Source organism: Peromyscus leucopus, chromosome 15 (genome assembly GCF_004664715.2).
Source record: "Peromyscus leucopus breed LL Stock chromosome 15, UCI_PerLeu_2.1, whole genome shotgun sequence".
Lineage (NCBI taxonomy): Eukaryota > Metazoa > Chordata > Mammalia > Rodentia > Cricetidae > Peromyscus > Peromyscus leucopus.
Window position 1 is genome coordinate 55,157,514 of NC_051076.1, and position 12,212 is coordinate 55,169,725.

Here is a 12,212-nt window from a genome sequence, read left to right on the forward strand (position 1 = left end):
TGGCCGTCTGCTGGCAGAATGCCCTTCTGGGCCCTGTTAATTACCAAAAAGGGGGGTGTAAGGGGGAGGGAACCCCTCAAGGAGAGGGCAATGGTCAGCAGTGGGACAAAGTCAATGCAAACGACTTGACTGTCCTTCCTGGGCCCAGACAAAAGTCCCAGGCAGGTGGAGAGCCGCTCCGAGCATATTGCCCACTTGGGGAGCCTTTTGGGTTACAAGACAGAACTAATGGGATGGAAAATCCAACCAACCTGTGCCGGCTAGTTTTATGACAACTCGGCACGGGCAGAATCATTTGGCCTGTGGGAGAGACTGTGGGACATTTTATTGATTAATGATTGACATGCGAGAGCCCAATTCGCTGTGGTCAGTGCTATCCCTGGGCTGGTGGTCCTGGGTACTATAAGAAAGCAGGCTAGGCAAGCCATGAAGAGCAAGCTAGTGAACAGTACCCCTCCTAACCTCTGCATCAGCTCCTGCCTTGAGTGGCTGGCCTGGATAACGGACAAGTTGTAAGCAGAGATAAACACTTTGGGTCATGGTGTTTTATCACCATGATAGAAAGCTAAGGACACTACCTGAGCCCCTAGGGAAAACTTCCCAGCATGGAGCTCCTCCAAATTGGACAGTCTGATGGTGTAGAGACCAGTGGATTGAGGCGGGGGTGGGAACAGGATTTTGCATGCTGAAAATGAACAGAGAAGCTTGAGGACCCAGATTTAGTTTTCACATTTGCTGTAAAATACATACCATGCAGAGACAATTCAACCAATGCCTATATTCCTTCTGAGGTGACTATTCTGGGACTCCATGAAGGAAAACAGCCATACATTCTCCCTCTGCATGAGAGGGCTGGTTCTACAGTTGTATGTGTGTGGGAGCAGGGGGCATCCTGCTGTTAACTAAAAGAGTTGCTTCTGGCCTCTACTCATGATGCTGGTTCTGGGACCCAAAGGCTATGTTGCTAATGCCTAGGGCCTGTCTCCAGAGCCAGGATTATAAGAAGCCCAGGAGTGTGCTTACCCCTCCACAATGGGAGACTTATTGCTCAGATCATGACCTGGCTGGAAAGGCTGCCCGAAGACAGACTTTGGAGGACATTGACCTTCCTGCCTGCCTGTCTGGCAAGTAAGGACATGCTGTATGTGTTTCAGGCGGGGGGGGGGGGGGGGGGGGGGGGGGGGGTTCCTAATGCACAGGAATGGCACCAGGCCTCAGGAGACCACCTCTTGCCTAAGAGACCTTGAACTTCAGAAGTTTAACTTGTTCCACAAGCTATAGCCTGGCAGGGAGGAAGAGGGAACTAAAGTCTGTCCCCAGTGAACAGCTGAGCCCGTAAGAGGTTTCCTGTACCCCACCAGGCCATTGCTAAAGATTCTGTGGGGCTGAGGGGAAACATCTGTTGTGGATAACATACAGCCTCCGTGGAAGATGGCAGACTGTCCCTGAGCCTTCCTCCTCTCTCACTTCCCTCTCTCTGCCTCCCGGAGCCTGCCTCCCCACCAGACCTGCTTTGTCCTGTGACTACAGACTCTCAGAAGCCTGGCCATCTGTGACCTTGACAGAAGTTTTCTTACAGCACCCCTCCCCACCCTCCTTCACTGTGACACACTGGGGCTTCCTGAGCAGCCTGGGGAGCCCGAGGGGAGCTGAAGGATGAAGGCCAGGATTCTTCCTCTCCATTCAACCCCGCATGGTAGCCAGAGCAGAGTACAAGAGCCCAGTGACGCAGGTTTCCTAGACGAAGATGTCTCTGCAGAAGGAAGGGCCTGAGACTCGTCCAGTAGGTATTTTCCGGGGACCTACTATGTGTTGCGCACTGTTCCAGGAACAGACACGCACGAAACTGGAAGACCCCAGTTCTTCTTGAGCTTCCATGCTACAGCTCTTCGGGATCAGCCTGAGGACCGGTGAGGGGGGCGTTGGCAGATCCAGGGTGAGGCCCCGGAACACCACCCTCCCATCTACACCCTCGGGAGGGGAGCATGGGCACTGGAGTGATGACTGCTTAGGAGAGGGTCTGTCAAGCATGAATGTAAGTGCAGAGAATGTAGCTCAGTGGTGGAGTGCCCGCCTACCATCCGCAAGGTCCTGGGTTCTATCCTCACAACACCACAATAAGTGCAATGCAATTTGAAAATTAAAAAGTAAACAATGAAAAAGAAAAAAGAAGAAGAAGAGTAAATAAAGGTCACTAGGCTGATTGGAAAGATGGCCAGAGGAAATCCCGGCTCTCATTGCTCCTCCTCCTCTCTGCCTCCCTCCTCCTCCTCCTCCTCCTCCTCTCTGCCTCCTCCTCCTCCTCCAGGCCTGTCCTCACAAGCCTCCAGTACAACTTGGTGTCATGAACCAATGCTCGGACAGCTCCCAGACAGCTCCTGGGAACAAAAACGGACAGGGGAATACCAGCCTTCCTTACAAAGGCCCAGATGGAGCAGAGATAAAGGAGAAGCTGTGGGAGGCAAGGGGTTAACTGGGCCGGGTTAAACTCCGTGGGATAATGTATGCAAGCACTCCAGAAACCCTGATGCCTGTCGTTCTCAAGAAATATTAATCTTCTTCCCTTCCTTGTCTCCACTGGACAATTCAAATGCTTTATTAATCATTTATAACACTACCATAGTAATAAGATTCATAAAATTTCAAATTGGAGGAGCTCGGCTCTGCCCTTCTGGCTTCAGCTCAGAAAGCCATGTGTCTTGCCCTCTGCTGGGAAAGGGGAGGCATCATCCCTTGGAATTCTCTCACCCCATTAAATTCTGAGCATCCCCTTGCTCTAGATGACTTTGGGAAAGGCAAGCGTCTCAGGTCTTGTCTGCCAGGAACAAGCTGAGATAAGGGATGAGGAAGGTGGCCATGTCTAGCTCTCTTGTCGTGGCCTTCCTCTGGCTGCGGTTCCAAAGGCCTCATCTCACAGGCCTCAGACACAATGCCAGGGACCTCACTGCACCTGTCTTAGACCCTGGCACCTCAGACACAGTGCCAGGGACCTCACTGCGCCTGTCTTAGATCCTGGCACCTCAGATATAATGCCAGGGACCTCACTGCACCTGTCTTAGACCCTGGCACCTCAGACACAATGCCAGGGACCTCACTGTGCCTGTCTTAGATCCCAGCACCTGATTGCAGGCCCTGGTTTTTGTTGGCTCCTCCATCCTCTTATCTATTCTTCATTTGTCCTAATGGAGCTCTCCCCCATGAAGTCAGGCACTCACAGATACACACTGACCTGGATGCAGTCTTTATGTCCGCCAAAAGAAAGGAAGGAGGAGGAGAAGAGGAAGAGGGGAGGAGGGCAGGGTTGTTGTCTTTTTTTTTTTTTTTTTTTTTTTTTTTTTTTTTTTTTTTTTGGTTTTTCAAGACAGAGTTTCTCTGTGTAGTTTTGCACCTTTCCTGGAACTCACTTGGTAGCCCAGGCTGGCCACAAACTCACAGAGATCCGCCTGCCTCTGCCTCCCGAGTGCTGGGATTAAAGGCGTGCGCCACCACCGCCCAGCGCTTGTCTGTTTTTTAAGTAGAGTCATGCCAATTGAACAACAGGACACTGTGCTGAGAAATGCAAATGTATTTGCTGTGGGAACATCAAAGAGTGTATTTACACAAACCTAAGTATAGGCCAGTCACTCCACTTGGTCTCTGTTAGTAGTATTTTTTTGAGACAGGGCCTAACTATATAGCCCTAGCTAATCTTTTCTTTTAAGGTGTGTGTGTGTGTGTGTGTGTGTGTGTGTGTGTGTGTGTGTGTGTGTGCATGCATGTGTGTGGCATCCCATAAAGACTGAAAGAAGGCATCTGATCCCCTGGAGTTGCAAGAGGTTGTGAGCCACTTGATAGGATGACTGAGAACCAAACCCAGGTCCTCGCTTGGGAATGTAGCTCAGTGGAAGAGCACTTGCCTAGGCTCAATCCCCAGTACTTAGAGGGAAAAGTTCTAGAACCAAACCCAAGTCCTCTGCAAGAACAGCACATGCTCTTAACTGCTGAGCAATTTCTCCAGCCCCCTAGTTCAATTAGTTCAAGACCAATCTTAATCTCACTAGGCAGCCTAAACTGGCTTTGAACTGCTACAGTTCTCTGGCCTCAGCCTCCTGACTACTGGGATAGAAGATCTCTGCCACGATGCCTCCAAAACACGGCCTCTTTCTATGCTGTCGGGAGCTAAAGTACACGCGATGGCACAACCTTTAATCCCAGCACTCAGGAGACAGAGGCAGGGGGATCTCTGTGAGTTCAAGGCCAGCCTGGGCTACAGAGCGAGATCCAGGACAGCCAGGGCTACAGAGAAACCCTGTCTCAAAGAAAGAAAGAATGTTCATGGTGGCACATCTGTGTGATCCCAACATTCAAGAGGCTAAGGCACGCAGACTGAGTGTTCAGGGCCAGCCTGAACTCCAGTATGAGATTCCATCTCAACAACCAAACAGAAATAGGGCTGGAGATGTAACTCACTTGGCAGAGTGCCTACCCAGCATGTACAAGGCCCTGGGTTCAAACCCCAACACTGCATAAACCAGCTCACACATGTAACCCTAAACTCAGGAGGATTAGAAGTTCAGGGTCATCCTTGACTACAGTATCGAAGCCAGTACAAGCTAGGAAAGACTCATCTCAAAACAAACAAAAACCTAGGCGAGTGACTATACAAGGGGCTGAGACTGTGGTGGAAAGACCAGGGCTCGAGACTCCTCTAAGCACACCCAGATACCTCCCGTGTCTCGCTGGATTCCTGGCGCCCACTCCTTCCCCGCCGACCTTCCCCGTTCTCCTCAGCACCAATTTCTCTCCCTTTCTGAACCCCATCCCCTATAAAGCCTCCCATAAAGGCTAACAGTTACTCTCAGGAGCTAAAGATCAAAATGGCCGGTTTCACCAACCCTCCTTGCCCTGCTCAAGCTGGCCGCTTTCATTGCCTTTGGCTTCTCAGAGTCTCCATCCTTTGCAATGACAGACAGGCCATCCCACCTGTGACCCAGCCACCCAGTCAGCCTACAGCCCTTCTGTCACTGCAGGTGCCTTACTTCCTGATCTCACTTCTGGTTCTGAAGTGACCTGTCCTCCTCGGGCTCACCCACCACCCCTGAAGACCCTCCCCCGGCCTTCCCTGCCTGCCCCTCAACGCCACTTCCACTTCTCAGCCTGGCGTTTTAGCCCCTTTGGAGTGTTTGGAAACTTGCCTGGGTTAGAGCAGCCGCTCGCCCGCCCGCTTGCTCACACGCACGCACACAGCCCTCTTCTGACCTGTCTCACTCCACAGACAAACTGAATTATTCATCAGTAGGAGTGAGAGCTGCTAAAACCACCAGCCAAGGGGCTGCTGAGACTGTTTCTGTACCTCTTACTGATGCACTGAGCTATTTTTCCAAGTTGCTAAAATTCCATCAAATAGGCGTGGGGGCCAAGCTGACAGCCAGAGATAAAAGCCCTGTGCGTTGGAAGCCTGACTTCGCCATTTCCAGGTTTGTGATTTGTGTGTCTGGCCAAAATGCTTGATTTCCCAGGGGTTCCCAAGTCCGATGCATGCATGGGAAAGGAGATTGTTTTCTCCTCTGGTGTCACAGGCATCTTTGCCCCTGAAGAATAGAAAGGTCCTCATAAAGTGCTTTGGAGGACCTGGAGGCACAGCCTGGTGGTTTTGACCAGTGTTCTCACCGACAAGCTGGCTGAGGGACATGGCATGCACACCCAGTTCTGAAGGTGGGCCACCCACAAGTGAAGAAGGCACCCCGGGAGCAGGTCAGCAGCCCCTGGAGGGTTTCATGCAGGAGAGAGCACACTGCACTTGGGATGCTTCTATTCTGGAAGGGTAGACAGGTCCAAGAGAGACACGGCCATGAAACAGTAACTGTGGGTCACCTAAACAAGTACAATGTGGTGACACACCCTTCCGTGGAGAATGCTTAGACAGAAACGAAGGAAAAAATACACATGAGTGTCTGTCAGAGCATTGTTCGTGGTCACTGACTCCCAGCCCTGTCTGGCTTAATAGCCAGGAACCCACAGATATCAGGCTCTGGGCCAGTTCTTTTCCCCAAGGGAAGAGAGGAAAAGTCCATGACCACATTCAGGCCTCTTGTTTTTGCTTTATGAAGCTGCTGCGTGTTGAGAACCAAGAGCCTCCAGAGAGGCCAGAATCCTGTCCTGCATCATCCAGGTCAAACAAGTCCTCTTCTGAAAGACACACATGAGATAACATGACCACAGTGGCCTGGGATGCTAGGTGTGTGCTTGCCCACTCTCTATAGGTGAATGGTCTCCCCACCCCAGTGTGCTTACAGAGATCTGACAGTCCTATTCTGCCAGCCCCAGATGAGCTACGGTCAGTAGACAGGGAGGGATGGGGAGAAAAGAGGTTAGTGCTAACCTGGTGATTTCCGTTCAGTCACCGAACTTCTGGATGTGGCTAGGAGGCCAGAGAAGCGCTGAATGTAAGGAATTCCCTGCTATATCATAACCTCATTCACAATGCATAGAACAAAAGCAGCAGTTATACATATTTGTTTTTATTTTGTGTGGGAGTGCTTTGCCCGCGTGTAGGTATGTGCACTGTGTGTCTGCAGTACCCACAGAAGCCAGACAAGGCTGATGGACCCCCGAAACTAGAGTTGAGGGGGGTGGGAGCCACCGTGTGGATGCTGGGAATTGAACCCAGGTCCTCTGTAAGAACAAGTGCTCTTAACCTCCAAGCCATCTCTCTGGTCCCCAAGAGCAACCTTTTAAAATGTCTGTTGTGTGGGCTGGTGAGATGGCTTCATGGGAAAAGGCGTCTGCTAGCAAACCTGAGGACCTGAGTTCAATCCCCAAGACCCATAGGGTAGAAGGAGAGGACCAACTCCTGCAAGTTGTGCTCTGGCCTCCACATGTGTGTCATGTTGAATGTGTACACACACACACACACACACACACACACACACACACACACACACACGAGAGAGAGAGAGAGAGAGAGAGAGAGAGAGAGAGAGAGAGAGAGAATATAAATCAAATATAACTTCTAAATGTTTAAATAAAATGTTTTAAAAGTAAAGAAAAAAGCAATTTCAAAGCTTCCCTGGGCCAAAGAGAACCTAGGACAAGCCTAGGCAACGTAGCAAGACCCGGCCTCAAAACCGAAATATCAAGATGCCTGGCGTGATGACCCATACCTGTAATCCAGAATTCGATGGGCTGAGACAAGAGAACCATCTGCAAGTTTGAGGTCAATCTGGTCTGCCGAGAATTCCAGTCCAGCCATGGCTCCTCCTCTCCTTTCCATTCCGAGACAGAGGTACCACCAGGTTGCCCAGGCTAACCTTGAACTCCTGGAGCTTAATCCACTTCAACCCCCACCCCCGAGCAGCTGAGACTGAAAGTGTGTACCACCACACCTAATCTAGACACATCAATAACTCCTCCAGAGGAAAACATTCAGTGGGCTGAAGATGTAGCTTGGTGGCAGAGCGCTCCTCTAGTGTACGTGGGACCTTGAGAAAAAAAAAAAAGAACAATTTCTAAGGGGAATCTTAGCTTGTTCTTAGTGCCAAATCGTTCAAAAGGGTGTTTGCCTGGGAATAACCAACAATAAAAATGCAAACAAAACAAAACCCAGCAGAGCGGGCAGGCCGTCTTCACCACTTCTCTCCCCAAAGCCCGAAACGCTACCACCCCATCCCACCCACCTTCCACCCCACCACCCAACCCCGCCCCACACCCATGCCTGGAAGCTCAGCCTGTGGGGTGAGTGGGGGGGCCAATGATCGGATCGGAGCCGAGAACACCAAGGGAGCCTTGAAGAATGCCGCAAGGACAGCACCCAGAGCCGTGCCAGATGTGTCCCCTCCTTAGACTCGCAGATCTTAGGTTGGTTTATCTGAATTAAGAGAAGAACACCCTCCCTTGGCCCGGCTTGAGGAAGGAAGGATAGCAGGGCAGAGCCTGCTTGGTCCTGGGGCCTGGGGAACCCAGACTGGCCTGTCACTCCAACTCTTTGTCCCAAATCCTGAGATTACAGGTTTATGTCACCACACCTCATTCTCTACCCTCCCCAAATACATGTTTTTATTATTGGGTGTTTCAGTTGGGTTTGGTTTTTTGAATCAAGGTCTCACTCTGTACCCCAGGCTCACTGTGTAGCTGGATGTTGGCCACAAACTCATGATCTTCTTGCCTCCACCTCCCAAATGCTGCAATTACCGGCATGCACCCCTACTCTCAGTTTGGGAATCCCTCCTTGAGAGCGTCTTATGCTCACTGGGGCAGCTCCAGACTCGGTGGATCACTCAAGTCTTTCCTGAGCCTGGGGTAGGGTCCCATGACCTCTCAAGTCATCAGAGAAAACTGTCAGGAACGGTGCAGCCATACAAGGAGGTATTGAAAACAATTCAACAGCTTCTAAGCCTTTCTTAGCTTAAAGACAAGTCTGCTGGAGCCCGATGCTCATCCAGATGCTCCCTGCTCCCTGGGCAGCTAACAACAGCTCCAGATCCTAAGGGTGGGTGCTCACCGCCCTAGGACACCTGCCTCCTCTCAGCCTTGGGCCCCGCCCAACTCCCTCACATCAGGACCGCCTACTAGGCTTTCCCCGCCTGCCCAGCCTCTCTGGTTCTCTGCACGGATGGCTGAACAGACAATCAATATTTATCTGACTCTGCCAGGCTTGGCTCCCAGGAGGTCCAGCACGTCCCTGGCGTGGGCGGGCTTTAATGCAGACACAAAGCTAGGGAAGAGACCAGCCAGGCCTGGGTTCCTTGCTTTCTCAACTAGGCTGAGGTCCGCAAAAGTCAGGTGGCCACAGTCTGACAGTCTAGTGACTAGTCATTCACAACTGCCAGGGCTTATCTGTGCCTTTACCTCACCGTGGCACCTGCTCTTGTCCCTGCCCAGGGTTAATGGCTCCTATTCACTCCGATATTGACCAGATAAATGCCTAAGTAAAGCAGGGAAGAATATCGAGCAGATGATTCAACACCAGGTGCACAGCTGGCTACGGCTGCCTGGCCAGAGGGGGTTTGGGGAAAAGTTCATCTGCTTCCTGGCTCCTGTCTCTCTGCCAGCTCCCTTCCTGTTTACCTCATCAGGTGTCACCCTCTTGAACCTATCCTCTGTTCTGCATGCTCTATGGGGGTCACCCACACCTGCATGGCTCCCTGGTTATCCAGGTTAGCTCCTTCCTCTTCCAGAAGTCTCCCCTGGCTTAGCCTCCTCAGCCCTGACCACTTGCCGGTTTTCTCAGTTCCCACACAAGCAGCTGGCACAATGGTAATTTCCTCTCGTGAAGAATCAAGCCTCACGTGCTGTGAATCATCCCCCGCCCCCCACCCCTCCTGTGCGCATCTGGAGAGCAGAGACTGTGGCTAATCCACCCTAGGCATCCATCAGAGCCATTTCCCACGTGGTTCAGTTGACTGAATGACCTCTGCCCTCCACGTAAGCCAGAGAAATTCTCAAGGATAAGATAGAGTCACTATGTCTTATCTCTTCTTGGATTCTCCCAGTAGAATCCATAAAAGGACACCCACTGAATTAATTGTTCAGTGAATGGGAAAAAAAACTCAGAGACATCATTGTAGCTGCCCACTGAGCTTTCCTTCCCTGCCCATGCTCTGCAGCCTACTCCTGAGCCCTCTTCACAGCTGAAGCGGCCAGCACCTGTCCTAATCAGATCAGATGCCTTTGAAACCAATTCTTCATTAGTTTTTTTTTTTTTGAAACCATCCCAAGGTTTGGAGGATGTGACTCGGGGTAGAGTCCTTGCCTAACCCCATGAGGCTCTATTTGATACCTAGTACTGAGAAAATATATTAAGTTTCTAAGATTAAAAAAAACAAAAACAAAAACAACCAAGCTTCGCACAGCTATCCCTGGACTTTTATGTGCTTGGTCTTTATGGGTGGGTATCCATTCAGCAGGGCAGGAAATTGAGACTTGCCGGCCTAAAGTAATAGATGTGGAGTCCCTGTTCTTCTGACTCAGGTCTCCACACAGCCCCTCCACTGCTCAGCCCGTGTTTGCTCTGATGTGGCCCTTACAAACCCCATCCTCCGGCAGCAGGGCCTCTGGTCCTTGGGGACAATGGGAAGCTGCTTGAAGAAAAGAGGCTGAGAAAGTCTAGAATTCTACTCAGAGATGGACACACCTTGGGGTTTCCTGGGGGGGGGGCATGCACAGGTCAAAGCTGCTTAGCACTAAACCAGGGCTCCCTACCTGGTGAGTTCCACATCTCCTCACTCATGAAACTCAGACACCAGTGCATCTTAGCAGCAGGGGTGTGCTCACCACGCAGCCTTTCTCACGGCCAGCTCCTTTCAGAGCTCACAGTAATCTACGAAACCCTGTGTCGACCTCTTTTTTAGCAAAAGACCCACAAGGAAGGGGAACCCCTAATGACAGACGGCAAAGGGACTCAAAGGGTTAAACAATGTACCTTGACACTTGAGGCAAATAATGGTGGCGTGCTCTATCCCTTCTTTGTTTTGTTTTTTATTTTGAGACAGTCTTTCTGAGGTTCCAGGCTGGCCTTGAACTTACCCAGTGACCCAGGCTGGCCTTGAACTCACCCTGCCTCCCAAGTACCGCAAGGTGGTGTCCAAAAGCCTAGTGGCCCTTTTAAGAAGCAGAAGATACATCATGCAAGATAGTAACATTATGGAAATGCTCCTTCTTTCCCCCTTCACACAGATGGCAGGATATTATACATATTGCTATGTGCTTGCACTTATTTTTACTAAACAATATGTTCTAGGGATTAGTCTGTCTTCAGACACAAAGGGCTCTCATCTCTCTTGATAACCGGCAGATATTCCATTGTCTATAAATCCATGGAACCCGTCCCCTTTCGTAGGCTGTTTGGGGTGTTGCTGTTATTTCGTGTTTTTGATCCCATGCTGGCCTCAAATGTGATCCTCCTGCCCCAAGAGTGCTGCAATTATAGGCACATGCCACGAGGCCGGCCTCCAGTCTCTCCTTCCTTTTGGAGGGTAAAGGGTGCTGGAGACAGGACCCAGGACCTTGCTGATGTGTGCTGATCATGCACGGCACCACCCAGCTCCCCAGATGTGGAAGGTCACCCTCAGGTAGAATCCCAGATGGGAGATCGCTGCTGGACTTAACTCCATGTGAAGCAGCATGGGCCAGTGAGAAGGTAGACTGAAGGCTTTTTTTACCCTGGAGCTGCCGCTTCTCTCTGCCACCCCTGGTGAACGACACACTTGTTCTTTCCTCAGTGGTTTCTCGGTTGGTGGAAGAGTGTGCCCCTTGTGCGGCAGTTGCAAGGGTTGAGTAGAGCAGTTTTACCTATGCAGTGCCTGGCACAAAACCCTCAGGGAAGGCTGCCTAACAAGGGGCAGGATTCCCAAGCAGGAGCTTTTGCCGGGCCCCAGGCCCTACCCCTCCCTCCCTCCTTCCTTCCTCCCTCCCCTCCTTTCTTCTCCACTATTGCTGGATTGGACTTTCTTCATTTTGTTTGAAACAGTCTCACTCTGTAGGCCAGGCTAGCCTCCTCAAGGTTATCTATCCTTCTGTCTCAGCCTCGTAAGTGCCAGGATCACAGGTTATGAGCCAAACTGCCACCCCAAGCTTCTCTTGGCCTCCCTGTGTCCCCTTACTGCCAACTACTCAGCCACCCAGTTCTCTGGAAGGGTCTTGCCTGTCCAACAACCTTCTCCTGCAGGGCTGACCTGCCTCTGTCCTGTGGTAAAGCGCCTTTACCACAAGCAGTGGGTCCTGACATACTGCAGCGGCTCAGCAAAGGTCTAAAATGAACGGTACCCTGCTCAACTCCCAGACTTTTGGCCCTTCAGCAAAGAGAAACAAAAGCCCTCTCCAACCAGCAGGTTGATGAGGCCCAGCCTCCCCCCCTTCCCTGCCCACGTCCTGCCTCCCTCCCCTGCTCCGTGAGGCTTGGTTATCAGAAAAGGGTTTTGACTGTGTATTTAAAATCCCCAGCCCCTGCATACCCTATCTCCCCACAGCCACCCACACTCTGGAGGAGCCTGGTATAAAACATTCAGCTAGTCCGCCTTCGGAGAGGAGAGGAGAGGGAGAGAATATTCCTTGGCCCCCTTCCATTCCCCTCCCTCGTGTGTCCCCAGTTTGGACACACCACCAGGGAAATCATCACTAGGGACTGTTGCCGGAGAGTGGAGGGCGGTGGGAGGAATCATTCCGATTTCTCTCTGGGAGCATAAATGCTTTTTTAATTGCTGTCAAAGGCGGCTCCTCGGGAATGTATTATTGAT